This window comes from Orcinus orca, chromosome 7 (genome assembly GCF_937001465.1).
Source record: "Orcinus orca chromosome 7, mOrcOrc1.1, whole genome shotgun sequence".
Lineage (NCBI taxonomy): Eukaryota > Metazoa > Chordata > Mammalia > Artiodactyla > Delphinidae > Orcinus > Orcinus orca.
The window spans coordinates 34,042,126-34,057,697 of record NC_064565.1 but is presented as its reverse complement, the minus strand read 5'-3'; the positions used below and the strand labels follow the sequence as shown (position 1 = coordinate 34,057,697).

General features: G+C 35.8%; 1 protein-coding gene across 1 annotated transcript in view; it reads right to left on the bottom strand.

Moving 5' to 3' along the window:
• ARHGAP15 (Rho GTPase activating protein 15) overlaps positions 1-15,572 on the bottom strand; it is a 621,798-nt gene that overhangs the window by 387,751 nt on the left and 218,475 nt on the right. The window lies entirely within an intron of this gene.

Here is a 15,572-nt window from a genome sequence, read left to right as displayed (position 1 = left end):
TATAAGTAAGTGATCTACCTACCCCTTTCATGAGAAATGGTTATTGAAACAATGTTTTTTGAAGGGAATTGGGTTGAACAGCAAGTCTGCAGTATTTACAAAGAGAAAGAGGGATTCCATAATTATATAAATTTTTAAAATGCTGAGTTAGGCAAATAAACATTTTTATGCAGGACTTCTTTTATTCTTAACGTTAGTATGTATTATGATTCTCTATGAGGGTGATGGTGTGCCCAAATTTTCTCAGACTTATTTGGCTATGGATTTTTCTATAGAGTATCAGGAAGACCATGAGCCACATTTTAGAAAACGCTACTCAAAAAAAAAATAATCCGGGCTTCCCTGGTGGTGCAGTGGTTGACAGTCCGCCTGCCGACGCAGGGGACACGGGTTCGTGCCCCGGTCCGGGAAGATCCCACATGCCGCGGAGAGGCTGGGCCCGTGAGCCATGGCCACTGAGCCTGCGTGTCCGGAGCCTGTGCTCCGCAACGGGATAGGCCACAACAGTGAGAGGCCCGCGTACCGAAAAAAAAAAAAAAGCTAATCATAGATGATTGAAATTAACCCCAAATACTTAAGTACTTTGAAGATAATCACATTTTAAAAATCATTATTTTATTTCAATGACTCTAGAAGGTAAGAAAACGCAAGTCTATTAAAGGTATATTAAATGAATCCTAAAAATGTAATTTTCTAGCAGTAACTTCTTGAGAAGTTGGTGGTAGTTCATAAAGAAAGCTTTCTGTATTAATGTTTCCCAAACTATAAATTTCTTTGGAAAATATACCAAAAGAACCTTAAAATCACTAAATATGTTAGGATATTCTATGCCAAAGGCAATGGAGAAAAAAAATTTGAAATTCTACAATACAACATGAATCAAAAACACAAAGAATTGTTGTAATGATGGTTGGAAGGTGGGGACAAACAGGGTTATTTAGGGTGAAGCTTTGTCTTAATTCTTGATGAGTGATGTCAGGACCTAACAGTTCTGTTTAAGGTAATGAATTCTAGGAAACCCACATCTTTTGAATAAATGTATGCTATAAATAATGAACTTCTGATTGTCCATATATTTGGCCATATTATAGATAAAAATATTATAATGAGACTCTATGTTACTTCTAGGAATAAATACCATTCTCTGTTATCTAAGATAAAAATATCATAGTCCTAATTCCATGCCATATTACAGCGAAGCTCCAAGGTACCAAAGTAGTTCATTTTCTAAACGCCAATTAGCAATTAGTTCAATCTTATTGATTCAGACACAAGACTGAAAAAATGGGGAATCTTCTGATATTAACCTTCCCACCACAAGTCTGTTTCTTAATCAAAAGTAATGACAAGTGCTCAAATCTGGGCCACCATCACAGTCATCACATCACGTATCTTCCCAGGTTACAAAACCTTTTCTTGCAGAAGAAATGGACCCAAGTAACTGTTTATTCTGACCACCTGAAGCAAGTTCTGTTCATCACGGCAAACATATTTTGTCAATTTAAGCATTTTGCTTAATAAGGGAAGAATTTGGTTACATAGTGTTATATCCAGAAATTCAGTAGTCTTGCTTTCTCCTTCTACCTTTTCCCCCCTCTCTTCTTTCCCCTCCCTTCAAGGTGAAAAGCAGCTCTGAGGTACCAGTTATTTGTTGGACAATTCCCTGATGATATTAAAGCACCCAGTGGAAGGATATGTCTTATCAGAAACGTATCATAATGATCCTTTAAAATATTTTTCTTATTAATTGATTGCTTATGACCACTGTATACTGAGGCACCAACACCAAACTGCAGGAATAGACCAATAGTTTTTATAAATGCTAAGTAACAAGTAAGAATTCACATCAACACACATACTTCTTACCTTTTACTAGCAAAAGCAGTCTCTGCATACTTAATCTATTCTTAAACTGTTAACTTTAATAACTATGGCATGAGTAACCTGATGTCTCCAAATTTCCTCTCACAGAGACCCTGATGACCTTCTGGGCACAATATAAGTCACATACTTTCAAATAGGCTCTACGCACATACTATCACATAATGAATATTTTAAGAAAGCCCAGTAAGATACATAAAAAGAGCAGGGACAAGTAACTAAATGTTTTATATTTCCTATTTGCTCCTTGAGGTCCATCTAATAACAAAAAATATAATTTCATAAATTAAAAAAAGAAATGATAAAATAAAATATTGATTACTATCTCCTAAGTGATTCTAACTTGTCTTTGATATAAAACCAGTTATGACCCATCTCTGAAGATACAGCTTTACTTTTAAAAGGCAAACTTTTTTTTTATATTCATTAAAGAAATTCTACATGAGATGTCCTAAATATTACAGATGCTGAAACTCAGGCAACTGATAAAAGTCCCTAGTTGTTCCAGTGAGAACACACACAGGAGACATAAAATGCTATATCAGTGAATCAGGATATGTTTTATAAAAATATGTTGAAAATTAAGCTAATTATAAATATGAACAGATTCATTTTAAGTGGGGTTCACTAAAGGGGGAATATTCTGACAATAAATAAATACGTATTATTCATGTCGGTAAAAAATATTTTTGCATATCTCCTCTCCATTTTGGGGATCTAAAGAAAAATTTACGAAAATCATAACAAAAAGCTAACAAAACTAATGACAAGATTATTATTGCTGTCATCACAAGGAGATTTTCTCTAATAAGTATTTATTTTCATGTATTTCCTCAAAAGGCCATATTTTGGCCATATTTTAATAAAACAATACTGCCACTAGGTTTTTTAAGTTTCAGTTAAAATTGGACTCATACATTATAGTTCTACAAATCTTAATATTTTATCATGTATACAGGTATCTTTCCAAGAAGCAGAAGAATAAGAAGCCATAAATATATTACAGCAGATAAACTGAGGCCTAGAAAGGTAATGCATTTGCTAAACATTTGTATGCAATCATACACTTGCTAGGCATTTGTTAAGCCAACACTAGAATACACATTGCTTGATTCCTGATGTACTCATTGCCTTACTCTTGAACTCTGGAGTTCTTTTATAAGACACAGGACATAGAAAGAAAGACATAGAAAAGCAACGATCTTTGCACATTAGGATAATTATGTCATCAGACCAATAAAATAATATTTATTATTCATCAAGAGATTTATATAAAAATCTAGTTCTTTAGGTAAGCAGAAATGTTTTTAAAAGTAGAATGCACCAATTGGCCTCAGCAGATATTTTCATCTTCAAAGTGACCATCACCTCATTTCAACCTAACAAACTAAAACATTTTGGAAAATTACAAGCCAGATGATTGCATCATTTCCATCTTTAAGAATGAAGAGAAATTAATATATGCCACACACATGCATTCATCCTAAGGAACTGGTCAGAATTACTGCTACTGAAGAGAAGACAGGAAATGAAGACTTCTTGGAGAGGGTGGTGGACTTCCATACCTCTTAAATAGACTTTGATGAATTGATCTTGTTTCGACAATAGTTGATGCTTTCAGCAGTTCCTTTATCCTCTCACTCAAATCGATCTAAATTTCTGAGGAGTTCAGAATGAATATTTTCATGGGTTAGCTTTCCAAAGTGTTGACTGGATGAGCAAATACAAAGGCAATCCTCAAGTTTCTTCTGAACAACTTCAGGCAGTATCAAGCAAATCAAAGTACAAAGCCATGGTAGTTGAAGCTCCCCACTCCCTTCTTTCGATTTCCCCTTATAAAAGGCATACTGGACATGCTGAAAAGTCTAAATAACTCAACAGGTCCTCAGAGTCCTCTGACACTTTATATTTGCATGTGTTGTTGAGAATATGTTGAGAGTTCATTCCTTCCAGTACCCAAATTTCTCTTACAAGCAAAGTTTTGATAGTTTTACTACCTGAAGCTACGTTTTAAGAAATGATGTTTTAAGTGTTCCAATTTTAGGAGAAGTTACAATTAAAAACACTATCCATGTAAACATCATAGTCAGGAAGCAATTTGTATGGAACAGTATATCCTCTGATTTGATTTACTTTTTCCCATTGCCTTATTTGGAAGATGTTAGTAAATCTCCGTATCAAAAAAATCTGGAGTTTCTTGCATTTCCCAGAAGATCAGAATTGAAATGACAGGTAGGAGAAGCACAGAAAAAAATGCCATCCTTGAGATTCCATTACGATTACTTAAAATCACAGATAATTCAGATTATCCTTAGAAATAAGATGAAATGAAAGAAGTTACATATGTAAACACATATCTCTAGTACATTGTTCACACCTATAGTCTGAAACAAACATATAAGGACATCTTTATCAGTTTTAGTAATATGAATGATTTCATAATTGAGATGAGAATGACATGTCAAAAATCACTCTAACCTCTAATTATGGTTATATGTTAAACCTGTTTAACACTGTTTGTTCTTTTCTTCATTAAACATTCCAAATAACAGTTTTTCTGATCTTAAAAACAGACGAGTACAATTTTTCAGTATTGAAAACTCCTGGAAGAGTTAAAATGTCATAAAAAATGACAAAGGCACTTTCAAAAAATAATGTGGCTATCACAGTAGAATAGTATTTCAGAAAAATATTGCACATTTGATGACTGTCAGAATTTACATAACTTACTCCGCATGAATTAACTATGAGGTATAAAATTCAGTTTTGGCTTAAATACACAGAGAGACAATAATTGTCATGTGACATTTTTAGGCACTGCAACTATGACATCAAGGTAAAGCCTAAATCACTAACACAAATGTGAAAAAAATTATTATGACACATGACTTTAGTGTCCCAATGTGTTGCACAGAATGCGGTAGTGTCAGAAAAAGAGCTGGAACAAAATGAGCTGGAACAAAATCCATATCCAACAGTTTGTTTGGGACTTTCCAGTTGAAATGGATACTTGTCAATTTGGTGTCCATGATGACCACTCTACGTACATTAAGGTCATGGATTGGGCTCACAGAAGAACACCCATAGATATCAGAATCTCCTGAAATTATTAACTGTTAGGAAAATCAAATCCTAATATTTAACATCTGTCCTACGAATTCTTACCATTTATCTTTTGACCAAAATTTCGAATGGTGCCCCCAAAAAAAGAAGTCAAAAGGACTTGGTGGGGGTATCTTTGTTTCTCTCCCAAAGCCTAAAAGTTATACTCAACTGCAGCACAAAGAGTAAAGAGGTTGTTATTCATATTAACTACATTTACATTCCTAACGTAACATCCAGAGAGCTAATAGTGGGGTTATTAACATAACAAACGTAAATGTTCTATATAAATAATACTGTTTCAGGCCAGCAACCGCTCATCTGACAGCATTTAGGCACAGGCTCAACATCTGTTTATGAACACTTTGCCTAATGATATCATCAGATATCATTAAGTGCGGCAGAATACAGCATAGAGGCAGGTGCAGCTGCCTTCACAACCCATCACAGAGAAAGAAAAGAGCTGCATTCCCCATCCGAAAACCCATCATTAGGACAATTTTCTTCGACAAACCAGCCCTGTGATTTCAATCTGTATATCACCTGTAATTGTAGTTTTTAGCAAGAAGCTGATTCTATACATTTAGCGACGAATCACGTTGATGGCCTGAATACTGGAAACACATTTGTGGTACCAGCTGCGGCAGCTTTTTTTAGAGCCTGTGTTAACAAAATACTGCTAACAAGGCAATGCTTGGAGTGCAGCTTTGTTTCTCTTTCTTGTTCATAGTGTTTAGATGTGCATAATTATGGAAATTAGCAATTGATTGCTTCTCAATAATAATTGATTACTGGTCACTGAACTCTTCTGTAGCACTTTACCGAAGGTGAGGACATGAGATAAGTGAATTCTTACCAGTTCCAACCATATACAAAGAAAGAGACCAAAAAGAACTCTCAATTTGTACATCAGTTTCCATGATAAACAGACCAAAGGGATAACAGAATATCCCAGAATCTAGTTTGCCCTGAAGCAAATTGTAGAGATCATAGCAAGCCTACAGAATTCTCCCTGTGGACCATGTAGGAAACATACATCATTTTTATATATGTCAGTTGGTCTTTGATTTGAAAATATTTCTACCCATTTAATTTATCTCTTTCAGTCAGTTTTCGTAAATTGTACAATTTAAGGGTTATATCAAAAAATGAATACCAATTTCAACACCTCTCAAATTGAAACAAACTGACAAAATAATGTGGTTTCTTTTGCAAAGAGGTACAAATGCAGAAGCCTATCATCTCAGACAGCGAGCACTTCAAAATGACTCTCCTCTTTTTGATCTGCTGTATATCCATCAACATGTTGATCTGTGCAGACTGACTTGTTTGAGTATAGCATAATGTAGAGGATGTTACTTGATGATGCAGCTAACATTTAAAGGAGAATGCACTTATTTTGGCTTAATCACTACTGTCAATTGGGACATAACATATCCAATTCAAATTTACTGCAGTACACGGAAGCCTCACAGACAATAAAGAATCTGTGGTGTTTGTTAAATGGGAAACACCGTGACTCATGGTGTTTCAAAGATGGGAAGAGCAGTAGGGGAAAAAAAATTAACTCTTTATTTTAGAAGAGTAATGAGCTTCCAAGTGTTAAATTATGTCCTCCCTGGTGTGTTTGTGAGAGAGTATGTGTGTGCGTCAATGTGTGCATGTGTGTGGGGGGCTTGGTGAGTGTGTGTATGTATGCTAATTTTTACAGGACATGGCTGTATTGTGGCAATCAACTTTAGAACCCGATTCACAAAAAATGCAGCTTGGTTAAAGTTAGTATGCTCAATTTCAATAATGTTTTTATCCCAAAATGTGTAGCAGATTGTACAATCACCACTCAAAAAATATGCACAAGCTATAAGAATTAGGCAACAGTCTGAGAATAAAACTGAATTCCTCCTCTCTGCCCACAGAAGGCTTTCTCACATAATAATGAACAGGTGCAATTTCCAGAGATCTCTGTTCACCGAGATTGGCAGAAGCCACTGTTTGTTGCTTTCCCCAGCAGCAACATAGGATAATATGATTATAAAACTGCGATCAGAAACTAAAAAGCCACATCCCATACACATACAGTTCTACTCTCTTAGTACATCTCTCAAACACAAATTTATATTCCTACCCTCCTAGCTCTTTCTTAAATTGACATTTATGCACTGAATAACATCACTATAAATTTTTACACTACTTTTGTACCCAAAACCTGCAAAAAAGAAAGAAAAGACATTAGGCAATGTGTGTGAGTCCATGTGCTTACGCCATTATGTTAGTGCCAAAAGGCGTTAAAAAAAATGCAGACAGATTCCCTGTCATATATCTCTGGGTTTATTATCAGCATGACATTTTCATGTGTGTTATTAAAATTATATTTTAGGGGTGGGGTGGGGTTCAGGTGGAAGAGTGCTTTAGAATATTATAAAAAGTTGCACATAAAAAAATGTTTTTGGTAACCTAGCACTGTCCTTGACACACTTTGGCACCACAGAGTGGATCTGCTTAAAGAGACATATGGCTGGAATGGTAGAAGTCAGAATTTGAAGGGTATTAGTAAAATCATGTGGGGGAAGCTTGAACTGATACTGGCTTAGGCTAATTGTAGTTCTTCTCTCGGATTTTATATGCTCCAAGCCCATAAGATAATTTTAACTACTGAAAGCATAATTTGCATTTTTTGAGGTAGATTAAATCCATTAATAGAAAATCAGATTGAAAATAAATGTATTTGCTAATAAAGCCAGGTAACTTTCAAATGTCATCATGGTAGGGTAAAAAGTATGGTAAATGATTAACCCAGAGCACTGAGCTGCTGGGGTGATTCATGGCTGTTGTCGAATTACACATGGCTGAAGTAAGACAGGCTTTCTGAGAAAATCAGGGATCTACTTAAAGACAAGACTTTTCTGATCACTTAATAGCCCTGCATGGCAGCATAGCCTTGCAGCCTTCTTCCTTAGTTTTATTTTCATCAAAGCCTTACAACTACTTGATATTTCTTTTCATTTACTTCTTTATTTGTTCATTATCTCTCTCCCCCCTTTTTACTGAAGTGTGAGCTCCTTCATAGAAGGGGTCTTATGGATCTTCATTCCTATCTGCCTGACACCTATGAGACACTCAGTAACACATGTGTAAGATGAATGGATAAATGTGACTCACTCAATGTCCTTCACGAGCCATGGTCTGCATGATATTCTCAACTTTTCCTTAGGACAGTCAGAACTTACTGGCCTGGTATAAATTTGTAATCACTTTATGTCAAGTTTTAGACAAAATACCATTTCATTAATGACAAATGAATACTTTCATATGGTGCTAATTCTGTTTTATACAGTCCAGACAGAGAGATTTTATTTAAGAAAAATTAGCTTAGCACTTCCTTAATATTAACTATACCTAAACTTTTCAAATAATTTCAGAATTGAAAGCTTAGCTAAAAAGACTTCTTTAATTAAGGCAATATATACAACCTAAAAAACTTGTTGACATTTTAGATACAAATAGCAATTGTGAGACTACCTGTAATTTCAGTTTTTGATAAAGTTATCAACCATATTAGGCTTTGAAAGAAGGAATACCAAATTACCCATATTACTTTTCTAGGTATCTACTTTGGTATCTACTTTTCCAGGCAAGGTTAAAGATGCTAACTACTTTCAAACAACCATCTGAAAAAAAATGATTTTTCATTTAAGATCCAATTCCCACAGTACTGGGGTAGGTGAGAGAGTGAGAGGTATGTTATTGAAAGGAATTCGGAATGAGTAATCGTTCTGAATGTGTGTACATCAGAGACTTCTCAAAGCCTGCCTGGCAATCTGTTTTTTACGTAAGTTTGTTTTTATCTGTGGTAGGGAGCGTTGATTTTTAAATTTGCATTAACTACTTTCCATAATGAATAAGAAGTACATAACTAAACTTGATTTGTAGCAAATCAATTTTGGCAGACAGGAAAAAGTCAAAAAGTTGATTTTATCTCTAAAGTAGAAAGCTTCTGTTTAAGACAGTTGAAGATTTTCAGAGAAAAGAGATCATTAATAGGAGTAACCAAGATTAGTGTAATGACAGGATTAGTTATGAAACCAGTGAGAGGCTTAGGGAAAGTTCTCCATTTTTAACATTCTGAAAAATTGGGTGCAATCTTGTCTTCCTCAATAGAACTGCTCCATCATTCCAAGATATTTATCCTCTCAATCTGTCAATATATATAGTGAAGTTTGAAGAATTACCAAATTGTAAGGTCTATAGTAATGTTGAGAAATCCTTCATTAACTCAACAAATATTGAGTACCTATCCATTCAGCACACTGCCACCAGAATGATCTTTCAAGGACAAATCTGATCTATCTCTGCAGAAAATCCTTCAAAGATTACTCATGGCCTTAGAATGAAATTCAAACTTCTGACCCTGGTATGTAAGATTCTTAATTGTCCAATCTCTGTTTTCTGATCCTCTTTCACCAATCTTCTTCTCTGACCTTTCCTGATCATGCTAGTTCCTGCTAAATTCCCCTCAACACTTGTTGACTTATACTCTATCCCAGAATTGACAGCTCTTTGTCAACACACATCTCCATGCTTCATAGGTACTGTTCAATCTTCCTGAATTAGCCTCTCTGCACAGTTCCTTGCCTGCAAGGTGAACTCCTTCTCATCCATCAAAACCCAGATGAAATATCATTTGTCCCTATATAAAATTTTTTCTCTGTATGCAGGCTTCCCATTTGTGCTTCCATATCACTGTAGAAAGAAGTATGCTATGCTACCAATCATACTACCATCTTCATTCACTCAGCAACAACTTATCAAGCTTCCATTATGTACTAGGTACTGAGGACATATCACTGAACAAAACAGATAAAATTTCTAATCTCATAGAATTTACTTTCAAGTCAATCACAGAAAAAAGTGAGACAATTTTTATATCATGTATTATATAATATTATATTACATACTTTTTTGGTTGATAGTGTTGAGTTCTAAGATTAAAGGAAAGAAGATGTGTGGTATTAGAGGGGGTGATTAATGTTGATAGCTGTGGCCAGGGAAGGACCCACCATCAAGAGATCTTGAGTAAAGATACTTAGCAATCATTTATTTACAATGCATCTTACCCAATAGTTTTCAAACTTATTCTTCTGAGGCTTTTCCACCTTTTTGCCTCATCTAGAACTCAGCATAGTTTTTGGCACACAGGAGTAAGTGAATACATGGAGTCTGGGACTTAGGAAGAAATAATTCTATGCAAACTTAAAGGTTGTCAGAGCGATGGGTGGAATGCTATGATTTATTTCTGCCTCTTGGAACTTTAGTGCGAGACATAGACCCTGTGAGGCTTATAGCCTTTAAAATGCAATTACTTACACAATAACACTGAAGAATCATCATGTGTCTGGAAGAATACCCTCTAAGTAGGCATATTACTCTATTGCCATACAGGAGAGAATGATCATGGCATATTCATATTAAAAATCCCTCTATTAAGGCTTTATTAATAGCATGAAAAATAAATCATCTTTCCAGTTCCAGGCATTTCTTTTCCTTATGAAATATTATACTGCTAACTGAGTATTATTTCCTTCTGAAGTCTGTCCTGTCCTGCATTTCTTGGACATACAAACTTGCCATATGTGAGCACATTTTTTCCCACAAAACACTAGCAATACCCATGATTTTGATGAAAAGCCCAGAAAGCATCTATTGATATGTGGGATATAGCTTGCAATTTTCACAAATATCCAAATCATCACAATCGTCTATGATGTCGTTATGTACAATGGCTAAAATTCTGCTCTTAAATGAACATATAGCTCACAGTAAGTCCTGTGGCATTTGGAAACATAAATTCAGAGTTGTCTCCAATTATGCCATAATACATGCACAGTGTGAAAGGTTTTGGATAGGTCAAATATAAAATAGGATTTGTATTTATTTTAATGATTAAAACTATTTCCTAAAGTTCAAAACAATGTAATTTTTCATGTCACCAAACTGGAAGCAACTTACATTTTAAGACACTTAAGAAGTAGGATGGTCAAGAATTAAGAAGAACCATGATTTTGTTAAATTCTAAATTTTGTGTAAATTTAATACTGCTTCTTGTTACACTAGTCAGGGCAATTTGTATACACTGAATTTAGTAAATAAGCGGAAGGGAGAAACAATAATTATTATCCTTTTGGTTGGAAATCTGGGAGAGACATTCTATATGTCATTATTTAGCATTAACACAGAGTATACGCAGAGTGAGAAATTTTAGAAGCTTACATGCAAGGGAAAATAGAATGACTCTGGTGAGACAGAATCTGATGTAGAGGGATTTTATGCTCCATTCCTTGTGTTCCAACAAGTGCAACACATGCACTTGTTGCTTCAGACCAAGCATGGACACAACAAAGAAGGAAAACAGGAGAACATGAGGGATCTGAGGGTGGAACTAAACAGATTGATTATATATTATTTCAAAATAATATCCCAAAATGTATTAGTCAGCGTGTTTATGAGAGTTATTTATACTAGAGTCTCATGTATTGGCTGCCCTTGCGAGAGACTTCTGAAGAGTCTGTTAGTTTTATCTGTAAAATTGTCATGCAGATGAAATATTTCCCTATATTTTTGTAACAGCAGAGAATAATGTAAAGATCTCAATTCAAATGTAATAGTGTATTCAAAAATTATTCTTCAGGCATTTAATAAGTAGCTACTATACAGGGGTTTTTCTAAGATAATGATGATGAAAGAAAAATATGACTTAGTTCCTCCTCTAATGAATTCCCCAGAAAAAGGGAAGCCAGAGAGGTAAATTAATACAATAAAGGACAAAATGACAGAACTGCAAAGGCAGGACCCGCAAGTGTTCACAGAGAATAGAGGTTTTTCCTACATATTATGGAAAACAAATTGTCAATGGACAGAATTAAGTCCAATGAAAGAATAGATGTCCCTCGAAGTGTGAAAACATAAAGCTGTCTTAACAATGTGTTAATTCACATTGTTTAAAAATTTCAGTATTTCTTATTAGATCGGTGTCTATGCTTTTTATATTTGTAGTTTTTCTTTTACCATTTTTTTATCACTGTCAAGTCAAATGTCAAGAAAACAGGAAAAGGAAAATATTTTTTCAATAATTCTCTTCTTCATTATGCTTCCCACTCTCAACTATGGCCACTTGAACTAGACTTTTATGGTCTGAGTAGCAAATCATTCCCACCAGCATGGACTTTCATCAGAAAAATGAGAGTAAACATCCTGGGAACCTCTGCTACCATGAGTTCTCCACCTTAGAGATTACCAGATATGTGGTTTATAATCAACGTGAACAATGCTGCTGCGTACTGCTCCATCCCAGTATGCTCCTTTCCCCATAAAAATATTGATTTCTTTTAAACTTATAAAAAGAGAAACATGTCCACTAGTAAAAATTTGGGGGAAAACATTTTAATTCTCAGTAGACAACATATAGAATATACATTAGGAAGACACAAAAATCTTAAAAATCTTTTCCCAGTTCTAGTCCAATATCTCACACAGTGGAGTATACCTCAAAATCAACCAACTCTCTCCAACAAAACTTCTCAAAACTCTCACTTAAAACTCAGCATTTGCCCACCCTTCTTTTTTTTTAAGCCTCTCTCCTCTTCCTTTGCCTGGTTTATCCTTGGTCACTTTCACCCTGAATGGTTTCCAATCTGTCTTGGTTCTCTTTCGTTCTGCAGCTTCACCCTTATTCCAATCAGCAAATTACAAGTGTAGAAAGCCCAACCTGGTAGGTATCTGCCCCAATAAAAAAATGCTCTTCTTTTTTGGATGCAAGGTATTGAATGCTCATACTTTTTTGTCTCTGCTACACGTGTATTGTTTCTGTATTTGAGAGCCGTGTGTTTTAAACATACTGATTGTAGTTTTCAAAGAGAAGGAAAGAACTAACTTTGGGTATGTGACACTGAGGCATTTAGAACTCAGAAAGGAAAAATGATTCAACTGAAAGAAAATCCCTGTTGATTGATGGACCCTATGAAAGTGGTGTGTGAGAAAACCAAAATACTCTCTACATAGAGAGTTTCATACAGTGAGACACAAGGTAGCTAAAACAATCCAAATTCAAATTACAATGATGCTGCTGAATACTATTGCCAGTTACGTTTTAAAGTATATTACGGTATTTTATGTGATCATACGTATAAGTATAACTTGAGAATTTTAGCGAAAGAGCCTTAGTAGATAGACCATAGATACCAAAGAAAAGCAAGAAGGAATCTAAGATAATTTAAATAGAAAGCTTCCAGATCTGAGTTTCCGGTTTGATGACATGACTGATATACTCTGGAACTGCCTTTCTTTGGTGGCCCTGTTGCCTAATGGAATAATTCGAGGTTTCTTTCTGGGAATTCACGATTCTCAGGAACATAATCCACTCTGTCTTCCCAGTCACAGCCCTCTGACACCTGGTAGGTTTGCTTGATGTCACCAATAAGCAGTATCGCCTACTCTTTACGTAATTCATCGTTGCTATCCCATTACATCTCTTTGCTTAACTCCTGTATCTGACTATTAAAAATTTTGTGAATCCAACCATAAATTTGTGAGCCATATCTGGTCCAATATTTCACCCAGTTCTTTCCTTTAGAGATGAAGGGCCCACGAGTAAAGAGACTTGGTCAAGGGCACCCACCTGGGAGGGCTGGGCCTGCACCTGAGGTCACTAGTCCTAGCTCAGTCATCTCTTTACTTCACACTACACTCCTACTCAGCAACAACAGTGACAACAGCAACAGCCCTCTCCTACTTTAGGAATTAGAAGTCTGCATGACACTGGTGCATATCCAATAGAAGCTAGTCGGGCATATAATGTCCATTCAATCAGTCAATATTTATGAAAAAATGGATAGCTCACCCCAACCCAGAGCACACACCTCATATTCATTCCCTGTTATGATCTGTCTTGTTTTCTATCATCTAGCACGACACAGGGAAAGGAATACAGACTTTGAAGATCCGTAAATCTAGGGTTTTCATCACCAGTGCAGTGAGGGAAGTACTATTATTCTAATTTTATAAATGAACCAACTGAGATTTAGAGAGGTTGAACAGGTTCTAAAGGGTCACTCAGCAAGTGAGTCCTGAAGCAGAATTTGAACCCGGCAGCCTGACTTCATGATGTTCCTGCACAGCTTTGTGTACTTTCTTTCCCTTGATGGAAACCTGAGTCACAGTCACGCCCTAAAGTGAGGTTTTCATTTGGTTTATTTGCCTCAAAGGAGTCAAGTAGGTTAGCAAGAAGCCACTGAAATGGAATATATAAAATCGTTACTCCGAAGCTCTCTCTACTCCCATTACTTACCAGTCTGTCACTAGATAATTCTACAGTCTTCTTTTCACCTCCTACTTCCTGTCAAGTAACCAAATACAGGTCCCGATTCTACTGGTTGGAGAGATTATGGATGCCTTTTGTTGACAGTATTTCAATGTCAGAGTCTTGCATTAATAAATTCTAATCACTGATTTATGTTGTTTTTCTCCTTGTCAATTATCTTCCTTAAAATACAAAGGGCCACTGAATCCCATCCACATTAACCATTAACTGAGAGTACTTTTCTCCACATGTCAGAAATTTATTGAATACTACAAAATGTACAACTCTGTTTATTTTTATTGAGTTCTGAGGCAGGACACTGCAGCAATTAATCAATGGGTTCTCTATTGGACTTCCTGGGTTCAAACCTCCACTCAACCACTTACCAGCTGGTACATCCTTGGGTAGCTATCCCTTCTAAAGCCTGTTTCCTGTCTGAAATAAGAGTAAAAATGCCCCTACTTTATGTAGGTAATTGTGAGGGTACAATGAGATATATCATTTAAAATGCTCAGATTTAGTGTTTACACTCAAGATATGGAGCCGTCAAGAAATGTTTATTATTATTAGACACACAAATGAACACTTGCACACTAAAAGTGAAGGAAAGAAATGCCTTCCAAAATGTACTTTTTTTTTTTTTTTTTTTTTGCGGTACGCGGGCCTTTCACTGTTGTGGCCTCTCCCATTATGGAGCACAGGCTCTGGACACGCAGGCTCAGCGGCCATGGCTCACGGGCCCAGCCGCTCCGCAGCATGTGGGATCTTCCCGGACCGGGGCACGAACCCGTGTCCCCTGCATAGGCAGGCGGACTCTCAACCACTGCGCCACCAGGGAAGCCCCAAAATGTACGTTTTAAGATGATTTTAAGTTGTCTAACAATATTATATCAAGAAGTAAACCCTTGGGACTTAAAACTCAGAGAATTACTAAATAATTTCCAGCTGAGCAATTAATTTAACCCTGTGTTTTCCTCTTCAAGTTAATTATCATAGGTCAGTGGCATTCTACCTTCGAGTGTTTGGGTAGAATTTTGCTATCTTATAAGCAGAACACCTTCCATTCTTTTTTTAAATTTTTGATATTTTGCCAGTCATTGCTAAATTTAGTTGACCTGGAGTTATTTTGAAAATAAATCCTGTGATCCTCAAGTACGAAAGCCTAAGAGAGAACTCCAGAAGGGGTTATTTACATTAGGTTACATTCCTAAAAATCCCTGACTCTTAGGTCAATGGC